Source organism: Ascaphus truei, chromosome 6, assembly GCF_040206685.1.
Source record: "Ascaphus truei isolate aAscTru1 chromosome 6, aAscTru1.hap1, whole genome shotgun sequence".
Taxonomy (NCBI): domain Eukaryota; kingdom Metazoa; phylum Chordata; class Amphibia; order Anura; family Ascaphidae; genus Ascaphus; species Ascaphus truei.
The window spans coordinates 51,944,753-51,961,469 of record NC_134488.1 but is presented as its reverse complement, the minus strand read 5'-3'; the positions used below and the strand labels follow the sequence as shown (position 1 = coordinate 51,961,469).

Genomic DNA, 16,717 nt, shown 5'->3' with positions numbered 1-16,717 from the left:
CAAGCAAACATTTTTTTCAATCTCGGTGGGCGTCTGAAATTAAAAAAGCTTTCTAATGGTATACCACTAAAAGCACTCAAAGGATTAAAGTGGTAATAATTTGCTTCTTATTTGAAGGGAAGGATGTAAATAAAACAGAAATAGTACTGTATAAAATAGTGCAGTTCTGTCAATGTACCTCGATTCTGCGCTGCACCGGATTCTTTGTTAACACAGAATTCTTTATACACAGGAACAGAAAAGGAGATGGAGATGAGAGGAAGTGATAAAGGGAGATAAAAAGACCAAAGCAAAGGCGAGATATGTGGTGTAGTGAGAGAGGGAAGATAAAAATGTGACTATAAAATGTAAAACAAAGGGTCAAGTAAGAAAGAAGGCAACAAACAAGAAATTACATGGGTGGCTATTAAGAGCTGTTCATAATGAGACAGCTGGGAGAGAGACAAAGACTGATCAAGTAGCTGGGAGAAAAACAGAGTAACGGTGGAATTGGGAGTCAGAGAATGACCAGGCAAATTTGACAGAAGAACTGCTCAGATTTCACATAGAAAGAGTGCAACCGTGAATATTTCATAGAGAAAGAAAGTTACTATGCAGATACAATAGAGAGATATATAGAATTTTGGACAGAGAGTGACCACACAGATGACAGAGAGGGGGTTATTAGTTAAACTGCGATAGTGCTGAATGTAGGCGATATTGCACAGCAATGTCAATTGACTTAAATGGGGTTTCTGTGCAATGGTGTCTCGATTGAGCCAAAGAGAAAACTTGATTGTTCTCTCTATCTTCAACTTGGTCAGAGAGACAGCGTGAGCAACCAGCAGGGAGGAATTCTCTAGTGCAGGAAGTGGCTTCCTTTTCAGCTGCTTGGCAAAGGCTACGTTTGTACAGATGCTTGACAGAATCAGCACAGCTTTGTGCAACAGTCCTTAGCAGGCAGGCTGTTGTTTTGAAGATATGAAGGGGCTTCCCACAGCTCGGCCTCAGGAGGGGAGACAGAAGGAGCTCTGGCCCCAGGTATTTCTGTTGGGACTCTAAGCTTTAAGAGTAATAATCCAGATGTTCTCCCTTCCTGCCGTGGGTAGTTCAGATGGTTCACACACAAGGGGCTTTTCAATGAATTCACTATCAATACATTTACTTGCCACTTTTACCCCTACTCATAGAAAAAAAAATGTTTTCACCCTGCACCACAAAGATATCACCTTGCCACTAATTCCATACATAAAATATATTGGGGTTTGTAGGAGATGTGTGCAGAGGTATGCAATGGAGACGTTTTAAGGTGAAACTAAAATGAGGCTTTATTGCGACTGTTCCTTTAACACGACAAAAACACTAAAAATAACAACATAAAGGCCTACTCCGCTTTGGAGAATATCTACACTTTTACTCCGTCCCTCTCTAACAGGGTGGGTAGCTAAGCTAGTTACCACCCCCAAACATATATACATATATATATATATATACACAAGAGTCCAAGAAGAAAGTCTCATCTGTTTCTTGTAGCTGTAGTGGAAGGCCTCTCTCCTGTTCTTGGTCAGCACTCTTGTGTGCTATGGCAATGTCTGTGTCCAGGTATAGAGGTCTTGTCCCCTTTTCTTGCTGTCAGCATACAGTCCTTCTGCAGCTCAAGTCATCTGTTCCTCTGGTTAGCCCTGGTTGTGGGCTAAGGATATCTTCTTCCTGTTTCTCAGAACAGGCTTTTTTCTAACAGTCTTAATCAGCCAGGTGGAGCCTGGTTGATTGCCTGTGGATTTAGAGACAGTTTTGTTTCTCAACCGTGATAAGTCCCTGTTACAGGGTCTATCCTAGCAGCTCTGATGTTCTACTTGTCAAATCACGTGGTTTGACAAGACATAGTGAAATTCTTCCTTATTCTATAACACAAATCACAACTATGACATCTCGTAAATTAATCTGTGACATTTTGCGTGGTTAAACAGCCAATCCACACAGATTATACTTTATCTTTGTTTGAAGCGGAATGAACATAACAATTCTGAAATAATTTGAGTTTGTATTATATTTCAAAAACAAGCTTTTAAAAAAATAATAATAATACTGTTACACAACATAAAGTGCTCCACATTGTGACATAACAATGATGCTCAAACTTTTTAATCAAATTCAAATTGAGTTCCAAATTCTGTCAAACAAATCAACATGACAATCAAATTGAAATAGGTAATTTAATAATTAGTTATTTCCACCTTCATGGTCCCACAATATGACATTAATTGCTTCCATCACCAGTATGATTAAAGAATAAATTGTTAACAATATGAACTGAAATAGCAATACTTTTTTTTTGCTTATGCTGAAACGGAGCATGCAAACTGTTGATGATGTCCAAATATGTACTAGATACTACATGGCTAGTCTGCAACCTGTAATATACATTTACTATATATACTGTACTGTAGATGCATGTTCAATATTTGGAAAAATAATATAGCTAAGTACGGTATATGTTTGGAAAACATTTTTAGCTACAGAAGTATTAAAGACTGCTAAAAATCGCATTATTACCCCAAACGGCAAAACAAAAGAAATCAGCAATGTACATAATGAGTTAGCCAGCAGTACAGAATGGCAGAATTTGCAATAGAATACTTAATTTGGCATATTAATTAAATTCATGCTCAGCAGTGCTGAATTAGGCTGTGAGGCTTGTAATGATGCAATTCTGCATCTATTGAGACTATTTCGCCAGCATTGAGTTGGCAAGGCAAAAGCTGTGAGTTATTTTAAGTGATTTGGCCTTTGAGTTAACGGAGCTACTTGAATTCCAGCGAGTTTGTGAGTTTCAGACATTTTTGTCATACCTCTTGGATTTGCAGAGCCAGAATAAAATCGCATCTAAAAAAAAAAAAAAAATCTTGCACATTTGGTACAGTACATGTGAGAAGGGCTTTCAGAATATGCCAACCTGCATGTCAAAGTGAAAAGGGATCTTTCCACATGGATATGTTCTTCTTGCAGCTACTGCACTAGAATAGGTCCCATCGAGTACAAATACCTTTCACCCTCTACCAAAGACATCAGCATAACTCACATACGCTGTAACACAGAGATCGAGTACATATATTTCTCATTACTTTCCATGGAACCTCTGGGACATACTGTATACCTCTTGTCATCTCCACATGAGACATCAGGGACACATACCTCAGATCCTCTCCCTGTAAGTTATTAGGGACACATACCTCTTGGCCCTTCCCAAGCAAATAATTATGGACAATGAGCTCTTTTTTTCTGCTAAAAATACATAGAGAACCTATATAATTGATTGCATCCCACAAAGACACCAAGGACAATTGACATAAACTCCTGTTCTGCACATTATAATTGATGTAATCCTGCCAACTCATATTGGAATTGTGAAATTCTAGTAATTCATTTTGTAACTACTTGGATTCCTATTTTGTCCTTGTAGGAGACATCTGCAGAGGTACACACAGGGAGACAGTTTGGAGGAAATTAAAACATGGCTTTAAACAACATGGCTTTAAATATACCCCTTTAAACAATGCACTGCATACAAAAATAAACAAATAAACAACCTATCCCTGTGTTAGGGCTAACTCTAAATGTTTCGCCAATGCTTCATCAGAGATACTGTATCTGATACTGTATCTCTGATGAAGCATTGGCGAAACATGTTAGATTTTTGGACTTACTGAGCCACCATAGCTCCCTACAACGTGTGACGTGTGGTGAGGATTCCCCTTTGCTGAAGCTACTGGCTGCTGGCCCTGTAATTACTTGTATGCAAATACGAGTGTGAATGAGACTGCTGCTGTAACATTTCCTCCCAGCACCCCTGACCGTGCGCAAGGTACAGGGGAGTAGGAGAGGTGCAGTGTCCCCCCTCAAGGAAATCGGAGGTGACGGGCACAGTGGACACACAGCGGAAGGGGACCGTGGACTCTACAATATGTGAGCAACATTACCATCAAAGCAAAGAGTTACTATCACACGCTGGAAAGCTGTCCAAAAACGCTGTTTTTGATGATACTGGCAGTAAGTGCAATATTGTTCTTAATCTAGTCTTTTGTAATAAATGTATTGTGCCATGATCTTTTCTCTCTTCTATTTCCATTGCAACTCTATATGTATTGGAGACCTAGCCTATCTATGTTAACCTCTGACACTCCAGATAGGAAAAGAATTACAACACAAGCTAGTGCATGAATTCAAATGTATGAACTTTAAGGGTTAATTAACCCGTATTGATAAATTTCTATCTTCTCTTATTTTATTTTGGACTAAAACGAATATACTTGAGAAAACGCGCCGGAGAACATCTTTTTTTCTTTGATCTCTTTCAGTGCTTCCTCATACTTCTGTTTTAGATTAGCAATCATTCGGTCAGACTTGCTCTGCTTTTCAGCCATAGCGGTAATAGTAGTTTTTGCAATATCTAGAACCGTCCTTAGATCCTCCAATTCGGTCCTGAATTTAGAGTAAATTGCGATCAGAGTCTACTGTAGATCAGCATTTTCTTCTATCTCCAGTTTCAATTGGAGCAGATCACAGTCATGGCTGGCAGTTTGCAGGGCATCTTCAGGGCTGGTCAGGGGATCGTCACTTATTGGTTCTGGCTCCACTTCCCTGGTATGATTGGTTGAGAGTTTCTCACTGTGAGCATCAGACAGACACTTCTTTGGGGTACACGACTTCTGCCTTGTGCCCTCTGGATATTCTGTTGTCCGTGACATGAATCCTCCATTTGCTCTAAGCAGGGCATCTAGGACCACATTTTCCTCTGTGGGATCTGCGGATGTGTCTGATCCTTGCATGGTAAGTGTGTAATGGGTTCTCACCACAAACAGGACGGGACCGCGAGGCTGACGTGGGGATATTAAAATACACTAACCTACAACGTCCGGAGGGCAGAGTTGTAGTCGTGTAGCCGGGTCAGGGTAGGAGAGGTTAGAATGGTCATGATACTCGCCGTGGTCTGAGGTTGGAGAAGTCGGGTGGTCGTGGTACTCGCCATGGTCTGAGGTTGGAGAAGTCAGATGGTTGTTGTGCGTACCCGTGGTCCAGGAGTATAGAAGGTGGGAGTCCAAATACAAGCCGGGGTCAAGGGTCAGGGAAGGCAGAGGTCCAGTTCAATGAGGAAGACACCGACAGATTGCGCAAGGTAAGCAGCAGGAAGGCTTGAGGCAAGCACTTCGTCACAAAGCTATGGTTATGCTCAGCCAACTTGGAGCAGGGAAGGCTGAGCATATAAGGGAGTGACAGCCAATGGCAGAGCTGCACCAGGCTGTGAGTAATGAGTAATCAAACCCATGTGCATTGGTAGGCAGGGGCGCAGTGTATCGCAGGTGTGGGGTAATAATTAATGGATTTAACCCCACGTGTGTCCCTGGTAACGCGATGCTGGCGCGTAGGTGCTTGTGCGCAAGGGAGCTTCTCCGTGGCATCACAGGATGCATCGCAGGGGCAGAGCCTAAGTCCGATCTTTGCAGTAGCGCGGCGCTTGCGCATTACTTGCATGTGAGGTGCGTCACCCGAGATGTCACAGAAGTGTCATGAGGGCGGGGCCTAAGCCCGATCCGTGCGGTGTCTTCTCGTCTGGCTGCACGGCGCCTGTGCGCAATCTCAGTGAAAGTCGCGTCACCCGTCTCATCACGGGACACATCACGGTGCGGGACCAAAGCCCAATCCTTAAAAGTGGAGAACCTCTTTTCTTTTTCTGCCTTTTTGTTTTGGACGACTCTGTCCCATCAGGGATACTGGGGTCTCCTTCTTTATTTGAAATTTCAGTAGTTTCACTGTATCCGCCACGCTTTTCATGCAGTTGTGTTAGCTGGTGTAAATGTTCAGCGATCTGCTACTCCCGCTCTTGCTGCCGCCAATCACATTCGACATCATAGAGACCGGTCTTTTTGGTGTGTATCAAGTTCAGGCACCTCGACTATCCTATGGGTGTTTTGTGAGTGCGATTTATTTCGGGCCCCACATAAGAAATATCTTAATCCTCATCCTCATCCTCTTCCCTGGGGTCAGGTTCATTAAAGGAACACCACATCTTGTACTTCATTTTGGCGGTGTCAGGTGTATTCTTTCCCTGACCTCGGGAGGAGCTATTGCAGCTGTTTTCTCTGTATTCCCTAGAACCCCAGCTGGTAGTCCTACAGGTGAGAAGACTTTGCTTGCATAGTTCATAGCTCTCACAGGTATCACTGTAGACTTTTCCTTTTTCTTCTTCTTTACTTTTGTAGAATCTGATACATCAGCAGTACTGGGCACATACAGTATTCTGTCTCATCAGTGATACTGGATGTGCACTTGCTAAGAAAAACTTCTACATTTTCTTTTTGACCATAGTATGTTGCTTGCTGTTGCAGTTCCTTGGCTCGTTGAAAAAAAATCCTCTGGCTGCTGTCCTTTCCCCAGGGCAACATAGGCATCCTCCTCATCATCAGAATAAGGCCTGAAGGGACACTGCTCCGTGTGGCCAGACTCTTTACACCAGGAAAACATTTTCTTCTCCATTCTTGCAGAGTATGTACTTAAATTCAGCTGGGTGGCCATTTTTTCTCCTCTTCACTAGTTGTGGGTTTAGACTCTTGTCACGGCATCAGTACCTTGTGTGGGTCACTGTCTGTTGCAATCCCCCCAGTCAAACTGTGGTGTTGAAGATTTCCAGCCTGGATGTGTAGTCCTTTAATTCTGGTCACTTCTGCGCGTGATTCTTTGTTTTGTTGCTCAAGCTGTTTCAGGAAATGTATGCAGGCAAGAGCACAAAAAAAATCCCAGTCAGTCTTCGGGGCCCCTTTGAAATTCAAGGGACACCTCTTATCCCACTTCTGACACCCTATGTAAGAGACATGTACAGAGGTACACACAGGGAAACAGTTTTTTGGGGAAATTAAAACATGGCTTTATTTAACCTGTCCCTTTAAACAATGCAAAGCATACAAAAATAAACAAACAACCTATCCCTGCGTAAGGGCTAACTCACATCCCCAGTCCCTATCTGTAAGGCTGGCAGGAAAAGCCCCTTACCAGCCTATCATCCCAAAGTCTCAAGAGGTACCTCAAAGCAGGTAACCCTTCAGGTCAGTCTCTGGGTCTGGATGGGTGTTCGTTGAGGGGTCAACCTCTGATAGGTTCCTGGATTTGCTACACTCCCTTGGTGTCTTTAAATCAGCACACAGTCATCCTGTGTGCTCAAGAGTCTCCTGGCTAGTTCACAACAGGAGGCTTTTACACTGGTCTGATTAACCAGGTGGAGACTGTTAATTGTTTTTAGCTGCAATTAACCAGCTCCCTGCTGGATTCCTCAGACCATTGAGGCTTTCTAGTGAAGCCTCTTTGAGACAAGGTTAATTCCCTGTTACAGTCCTATATTCCAACTAGTGGTCACACTCACACTACTGTATATGCATTTGAAATTGTGCCCTTTATCAAAACAGCAATCCCCCGGCCGTATTTTTTTCATGCTCTTTTTGTAAGTTCTCCCCACTTACCACTTAGATTGTAAGCTCTTTGGGCAGGGACTTAGTTTACTAATTTTAACTTTTATTTCTGAAGCGCTTATTCGCATTGTCTAATATTATTTTGTCACGTGTATTACTCCTGTAAAATGCTATGTACATGGCGCTATACATAGTTACATAGTAGATGAAGTTGAAAAAAGACGTACGTGAATCAAGTTCAACCTATGCTAAATTTAGACAACAGATACTTTATCCTATATCTATACTTACTCATTGATCCAGAGGAAGGCAAACCAAAAACCTCAGAGTCATATCATCCAATGATATCTCATAAGGGAAAAAATAAATTCCTTCCTGACTCCAAGAATTGGCAATCAGATTACTCCCTGGATCAACATCCTTCATTTTGTATACTTATTTGGTATATCCCTGTATACCTTTCCCATCTAAAAAGATGTCCACCTTTTTTTGAATAAATCTTTTGTATCTGCTGTACATATGTAACACCCCTATCCCCCCCTCGGCTGCAGAGAATAGGGTGTACAGGTGTGAACAGGGTTCTACCCAGCTCCCGATGGGATTAGAGTGTTAGCTCCTCGGTCAGTTACCTGTGATCTCAGGGTTCCCTCTGGTAGGTTCAGACCTTGGCTGTAATGGAGGGTAGTTGGTGGTTGGGAGGACAGGATAAGAAATAGGGCGCCAGAATCTTTTGCAACTCAAAGGTATTTTATTGACAGGCACAACAGCTCCAGGATTTCACAGGATCAATTATTATCATACAGAACACAATACCTCATAGACATGTTCCCTGTATAAGGCTTTCTTTAGGGCAAGTTCCCTCGGTGCCCCTTCCTATTCAGGTAAGTACTTCTGCTCAGTCTTTAGCCTCTAGTCCACTACAAATTTTTGGGGCTTCTTAGCTCCTAGCACCCTGCATCCCAGAATACTGCTTCAGCCTGAATATCACTTAGGAAGGGCTTGCTTCACTTGATCTTGACTGTTCATCCCAGGAGCTGGAGGCTCCCTGGCAGTCTTCACTTAGCAGTCCCTGGTCCTCACCCCAAGGGGAGGAATGAACCTGCCCTTCCCTAGGTGGGGGAGCAACTGACTGCCTTTTGAAGAACCCACTTAAAACATACAGCAGGAGGAGCCAAACTATCCCTCCCCCTCTGCTTGCAACTCCACAAGCCCAGACTTGTGCCTGTAAATTGCTACACTTAGCAACTGAGGGGATGTGATCTCACCAGCTATTAACCCTAGCACTGCCTACTCTTACCAGGACTTATGTGCCAGGCTGAGGAGAGGGGGGTGAGGGGGCGGGGAATTAGTGAGGAGGCTACACATAAATATTGACTTTTCTTTACAAAATGGGAACCGGTAGGTTCTATCAGGGCTGAACAGTGTTTAAAAAAAATTACATCTCTTTGAGACACAGTTAACTAACCTGTACTTGGATAATGATAAAGAAATTGTCACTTTCTTCTCTGAACTGTTATCCAGAATTGCACTGCACAGATACCTTCCCTCTATTATTGTAAAGTACATTGAATTTAAAAATCATTATACAAATATATGTTGATATTATTATTATTAAGTAAACAATGCAATGTGCAGGGGTGCTCATCTCCAGTCTTCAAGCACCCCCCCCCCCCTTCCACATAAATAATAAGCCCTCCTGAAGGTAACAGCCAATGATGATGTCCCACACTGGTGTTACTTTGGCTGTACGCTGCTGTTCTTGCACTTCTACACCAGGTTTTCAGGATATCACTACTTCAGCACAGGTGGCTCAATCAGTCCCTGCTTCAGCACAGATGGCTCAATCAGAGAGAGGCTCAGTTGAAGACTGGGCCTCTGATTGAGCAAACTGTGCTGAAGCTGGGATATCCTGAAAACCTGACCGGTTGGGGGGAGGGGGGGGGCTTGAGGACTGGAGTTGAGCTCTCCTGCTCTACTGGACTCTGACAATGAAAGGAATATTAAAACAGAAACCCTGAGAGAAAGTATGGTGTGCTTTTGCTGTTGCATTCTTTGAACTGGTTGTTTTTGGGGAGGGTTAGGAGGAGATATGTGTTTGTATACACAGCCTTTCATTGACCACCTGAAAATACTTACGGCCTACCGGGGCTAGCATTGTTCTCTGGGCATATGGTTTAGGTGATAAAAAAAGATTCTGACCTGTGGACCTGAACTGACAACTTCAGAGACAAACAAAACAACAGGATGTTTCCATCTGTCAGGCTGCCTTATCTCTGGTGCTCACTGACATTTCTGCCGTGCTCACCGGGAGAATGAAAGTCATCAAGTCAGACCTCGGAACAACATCTAGCTGAACACTACTATGAACAACACTTCTGACATATTGCATCAGTGTTAGGTGCATTGAAAATTGGTTGCATGACGCTTCAAATTCCATGTACCCATATAATCAAAAGCAACGGCATTCTGATCCATTACATAGTGAAGGGGTTTATGAGTCAGGCGTAATACAGAGGTCTAAAGTACCATTGCCAATACTTATTTCATTAATGCCAATGGAATTAAACTTAGATTAAAAGTAATCTATGATTTGGCCCCTTTACATACTGTGAAGTGGACCAAAGTGTTGATTTATTATACCATAAAACTGTAAGCAGTACTTCCTGTCAGTACAGAAGCATTGATTCTTCACTTGGAGGCTCCAGTTTAACACTTCCAGATTCGTTTAAATCTGGCGATATGCTTGTGCCGAGGCTTCTAAATTTATATTGCAAACCTATAGGACATCATTCAATGTGTCTGTATTATTATTATTATAATTATTATTATTATTATTTGATATGCTATCTCTAGTCTGTGTCTTGATAAAGGTCCCTGTTTTTGGACCAAAAAGTAGACCAATTAATACATTTTATTTATATTGTTTGCAAATTCCCTTGAACATCATCTCGCTAGTTAGTTTAATATAGCTAATAATAATAATCAAATATATGTAACCCCTCTTTTTTCTCCTTTGTGATATATATATCGTAATAACTGCTAAGGTAGTGAAGGGGTTGACCCGTCCCGCAACCTTCCCGGTAAGCCTAACCACTCACCCTGGGGCAACTATCCCCTTCACCCAACTCCTCTACCACCAATAAACTAGGTATTCAAGTTTATCCCCTTCATTGCCGCTAAGGTAATGAAGCTGCTTATATTTTATTTTAATTACATAGTATTGAAACAGGGGGTCGATGCAGCTGAACCGCATTAATTTCAGCCCCAGGGACCCCCTGCTTCCCAAGTTACAGGCCTCAGTATGGGGTGCCGTTATCTCCCTGAATTGTTTAAATCTCTTGCGTCACGTGACCGGGACATTTAAACTTTGCAGAGAGGTCCGAGACTTTGTCTCCATTTTACAGTTCTCGCAACTTTATTGACAAAATAAGTACAGTACTTCCGATTCCACTTTGCGCCTTATTTAGGATTGTAGAAACATTGATGAATCCCTACTTATTATTTTGCTATTAATGCACCCTAAAAAATTTTTTTTTACAATTCAATAATATCTCCACTTTATCGAAATTTGATGTATCTGGGCCTGTGTTTGTAATCTCAAGTTTCCTACTGTAGCATTGAGAGTGTGACGGGTGGTTTACATTGCACAGAACAGTACAAGACATTAATTACTGTAGCAATAGCCTCAGAATACTGTGCATTGTATTTAGGTTAAAGACACACTACCACAACATAGTGCTGTAAAATACTTCAGCAGACGCAAACCCCAATATGGCAGCCACAGGCCACCCGCGTTCATGAGGCCTTAACATGCAAGGAAATACAGAGGAAATACACTTAGTTTAGTGTGGTCACGGAAACAATAAGTCTTATTACATCTGTATATAATATACACATATTCTATGTGCCTGCATCACCCTCATCCTTTAAGTGTATTATGGCCAACAGTGTGACTCATATTTGCAGCCCTTTACAATACAAGCGTTTAGTAAAATTAAAACCTAAGGAAGAGAAAAGTACAATGATTAAAGTACCTGCCTTGACAGTTTTATATTACAATTAGTAAAAATAGGACCCTGGGAATATGTTCCTCACACCACGAGGTGTCAAGGTACAGATGTAGTGCCATTTATTTTTAATGTGATCCAAAGCCCCCTAATCAAATCGCACAATTTGTTAACCTGCGGCTCCATTCGTTTCTATCATGTAATTGCGGCCGTGTTAAAATGTGCTTTAGTAAAATTGCACAATAACAAATGCGGGTTTAGAATAACCGGCCCTACGTCTGTATTAGAGAAGTGGAAGAAACCTGTGACTTATTAAGTCTGTCATTGCATCCACATTACGCAGACATTTCATTTAATCTCTTGCAGTGTTTATAGGGAGTTACACATAGGTCAGATGTAAAGCAGATCACAGCTTAATGTAGGATTATTTTAGGCCTACAGCGCAAAGAAACAATACATACAGTATGTCTAAAACTGGCACACACAAAAAGCCAACACAGTTCGAGATCAGAAAATCCTGCACGGCTGTTTCAAAGCAAACACTATTAGATCTGACCTCTTATTTATAGCTGGAAGTCTGTTACTTGGTTATTACTTCTATGACTGCATAATACAGCTTTGACTGCATAATACATTTTGTAATCACACATATTGGTTTTAGAGACAGTAAGGAAACACCAAAGCAGCAGTTTCCCAGCGACATGGCTAAACCATTATAAAGAATGTAGGTCTGCTGCCATGATAATACTGTGATTATTAAATCAGAATGTTGACTTAAACTTTAATCAATTAAGGGGCAAATGGGGCAGAAAAGTCAGTGTCTGCATTGGCTTAGAACTAACCGGTCAAATTATGCTCTTTCCCTGACAATGACCGTATCTTCCAATGCAAGTGTTTCTTATATTAATGTTTAACTCTTAATCCCTTGAGACCTGTTTTAATAAGATTAGCAATTTACCTATTATTACCACCCAATTAAGTAAAATGCATTTCATATAGGGTATGTAGGGGTCGCTAGATAGTGAAAAAAAAATGCAAGGACAATGAAATACAAACAGCTGCCACCGGATTGTCCCATTTCAAGAACAATAATTAAAGAAAATTTTGAAAAATGTGTTTAAGAGAAATATGGGTGTGCAACCACACATAATACAGCACATAATTGTTGTTATTTTTCATGAGGTTTGCACTTTAATATTCAAGTTTAAGAAAATGGTTTCTCTAAGAGTAAAACAATGTCACTTCAGGTTTTTAACCATACATTTTGTAAACAGTAGACAGTTATTCAGCACAATCAAGGTTTTTTAACTAGTGTGTAGTGCCTAGTCTGCTCTCTTTGGTGATGCCGTACCTTTGAAATTCTGTAGTTTCTTTAAAGATGTCTCAAAAGGATTTTAAAATGGCCACCTCTGTTAACATACAATAAACCAAAACTGAGGTCAGTATGGTAATCTCTGATACCAGTAAAATCAAAGATGTGACAATTATGCATTTACTATCAGGAGGGTGGCTGCTCTAAGTGTTTACTTGATACATTTATTTTAACATTGTTTTTTTTTATTTGCTAGAAAAGGAGAAACGCAGATTTAGTTATGCATCAAGATTACAAGAGATTAATTAGAACATAATGGAAGAAAATTATACCATTTCAAAAGTTCAAACTTTTTGCATGCAACAACAAACTTTACGGACTTCACCTTTTTTCGTTTGACGAAAAAGTTTACTTCTATCTAAAAGTCAATTGCACATTCGATTATTTTTTATTATTTATGCTTTTGAACTTTTAAAACATTTAATTTAAAATTGGGCTCTGCTATTTAACCACTTTAAATAATGCAAAATAGTGAATGTTTAGTTCGTTTTGCTAGATTTTTGGGGGCAAAAATTTGTTAGAAATGTTCCCTGTTTTTTTTGGGTTTTTTTTCAAACTTTTTGGAAACTTTGATTGTAACAGCAGTGCAGTTTCACACATCCCTACTTTCAATAAATGTTTTCATATACAGTAAACTATACAATTACTGGGTAACCTCCACTCTGCACAATTGTCCTTTTTCTGCTTTCCTCTTCCCCTTACCTGATACGTACTGTAAGAGTGGTCACTTTCACTCGTGTTATGGACATGGTTTTGAATCTAAACATGTCTTCAGGTTTGGTTTTGCCAAAACTTGTTTTTATTGGTTTGGGTTGTGGAATTTTCAGAAATTGAAATAGAACCCACAGCACTCAAATTTTTTTTTCAAAATTGCAGAGACTGCAGGCAAAGTCGAAGGCTAACCCTGAAACAGTGTGATTTTCTCCTTTCTGTAGACATCACTCTGCATAATATTTTTTTCATTTTTGAAATTGTCAAAAGTCTCTGCAATTTTGTTTTTTGAGTGTCACAGGTTCTATTACAATTATATTATACACGGAGAGGCTTTCGAATCACCACTCCAGCTGTGCTAGCACCTAATTAGACTTCACAAACTAATTAGACTTCACACTTCTTCAGTAGGTGAGTGCCCGCCAGCCCTTTCTGTTTTGGAATTTTACCACATTATGGGAAAAACTCAAAATAAGCAGGAGAACGGTATAATACCATAAAAATGCTTAAAATAAATTATAAATCATTCAAAATAAGTAGGTAACTACAATAATAACAGAAAAACGTTAAATAATTACACTAAGGATGGGCACTTGGCCTGGTTTTCTAGTTTTATCTAAAAAAAATTGTGTTTTTTTCTGAAAATTAAGGGTTTTGGATTTTGTTTTTGAATTTTAGGTTCTGATTTCATATGTCCCGTTTAGCCCATCTCTAATTTAGGTGCTCTTTTAGTAATTGTATGCTTATGTAGCCCCTTTCCCTATGCCTAAGGGAAACTATGTGGGCAACTATGTGTGCTGCTGTACCTGTTGCTCACAGGAGGCCTAAGACTCCGCCACTGGGAGCCTGGGGTGAGCTCTTTCTACTTCGATGCAGCGCCTCCACCCATGAGGGATCCCAGTGTTGGCGGGATAACCCCTTGCAGGAACTAATACAGTATTGAGTAATACAAACAGGTATATAACAACTGTTTACAGACACACACATATATAGTAACACTACAATAACAGTATCCCAGTGCAGTACCCATACTCAACACCCAAAACCCCGGTGTTGTTCCCCCAAAGTACTGAGAGTGCCCTAGGCACCTAAACAACTGGTGTCCTTAGAACAGTCCCACCCAAAGTGTGAGGTAGAGCTACACCTTTGTGGATTGTTGGTATACCTCCTTGGGCACTCCTGTACCCAGGTAGCGCCGATGAATAAAGGAGATCAGTCAGGTCCCACGTCGTGGAGCCTCCAACAATCACTGGTGCGATAGTACCACTCTGTACTAAGGGGAAGCGTCCCTATCTGGGGGTCTTCCCTGCAACATTTACTAATTGTGACTCAAGGCCTAGCTGTGGCCTACAGGTCAATTCTAGGCCTGGTCCAGGGAAGCACTGCTCCCTGGACACTACCTGCTCAATTGAGTCCCTCCATCTGACTGGTGTACGGGGGGTTTGTGTGACAAACTATCCCCTGCCTCCTCGAGCCCCATTGGCTCATACACCCCTTGTGGTGCCTATCTCCCTAAGCACTATGTGACATGTTGTCCCACATGGCTCTTGCGGAGCCACCTAAGATGGCCACCACAAATCTGCGCACACTGGGCATGCGCAACGCTCGTAATGCACATGCGCGAGCCCAAAATTTCGGCCCCCGCACTCGAAGGCCGCCGCAGAGCTTCGGCACTTGATTCAGCCTGCAACCTCCCAGGCAGCTCTCCCCCCCCCGCACCGGGGATGAAAAGGGGGCTTGGTTACACGTCGATGAGGCTTTAGGGGGGAAGGTGTTTTGCCAGGCAGGCCTATAAGTTCTACAGTATGTTAAACTTCGTGGTGATCAATAAAAGCTGTCGCATTTTCCCAAAAAATGCAGGGCTTTTTTTGTTCTTTAGGTGGGGAAAATAGTTTAGGTTTGATAGGTAGTTTTAGGGGGTCCAGAGTCCTGCACAGATTGGGGCACTATTGCACAGAAACTCCCATTGACTTCAATGGGATAGTGCCCCATTTTATAGTGTTCCAATCTGCTATATTGAAGTGTTATGAATAACTCCTATGTCCAAATCAAGGTGCTAAAATGTCACTTTCGAATGACTGTGGAAGATATGGATGCATGCATTCAAACCATTGTGAGCTCTGCCAATAAACATTATCTCTTTGCATTAAATTGTAAGCTCTTCGGGGTAAAAAAAAAAAAATCTCACTGTGCCTATATTGTTGTACTCCACAGTATTGTGGTAGCTGTATATACAAAGTAAACAAAAAGCAAGCTGGGCAGTTAAAAAAAACCTCACATGGGATATGCATACCTCTTTGATAATCTGCTCAGCACCCCGTGGGTAAAGCCCCCTTTAAACAGTGGGAATTTAGCCCTTGATAACCACTTTCTGAGCCTTCCATTTACACAGGTACCTGTGGAGGCACCGGATTCTCAGTGTTAACAGCTGCCAACGATCTTAAAATCATAAGCGCCTTATAAATCCCCACTGAAAGGCCCGCCTGAGAGAGCAGAGAGCAGTGGGGGGAGAAGCTTCAGAGCAGAACAGATTATTAAAGCTCTCATTTCACTTTTCCCCAGTTTATGGTTATCATAAACCGCCAGTTTAATTCAACACTCAGAATGTATGTTCAAAAGCAATGCACCTTGCTCAGGAAAGAGCAAGACAAAGACTGCAAACAGAAAGAGATATAGGGGTTTATTCGTTAAACTGCAATAGTGCCGATCAGGGCAATATTGCACGGAAACGCTAATATGCACTATCGCAGTTTAATAAATAATCCCCAAAAAGAGGAATGAAAACAGGAATGGAGAGAGCGACAGTGTTAAAGAGAGGTAGAGGAGGAGAGAATAAGATAGGGATGATAAGAGAAAGGTAAGAAGGAAAAGGAAAGACGAATGAAGAAGAAAAAGGTGGTAAGGAGATAAAGGAAAGGAAGAAATAATGTGCAGGGGAAAAAAAAGAGAGAAAAAAGTGAAAGTGGAAGGAGGAAAAGAATAAATTGAGTTAGGGCAAGGCCCCAGTGCATGCGTCGCGCTTGCGACAGGGTGCCTGATGGCGCTTGTTCCCGGCAGCAGCGCAACCAGGTGGACCCCTGGCAACGCACAACGGAGAGGTGTGGTGGGGGCGCAGCCATGACATCACACGAAAGGTTCGCAATCACTGGCTGGACCGCCGCCTTGACATGGCCAGCGCTTTGTCACCA

The 16,717-nt window shown here is 41.6% G+C and overlaps 1 protein-coding gene across 2 annotated transcripts in view; it reads left to right on the top strand.

Moving 5' to 3' along the window:
• KIRREL3 (kirre like nephrin family adhesion molecule 3) overlaps positions 1-16,717 on the top strand; it is a 945,792-nt gene that overhangs the window by 113,392 nt on the left and 815,683 nt on the right. The gene's annotated exons all lie outside the window — the stretch shown is intronic.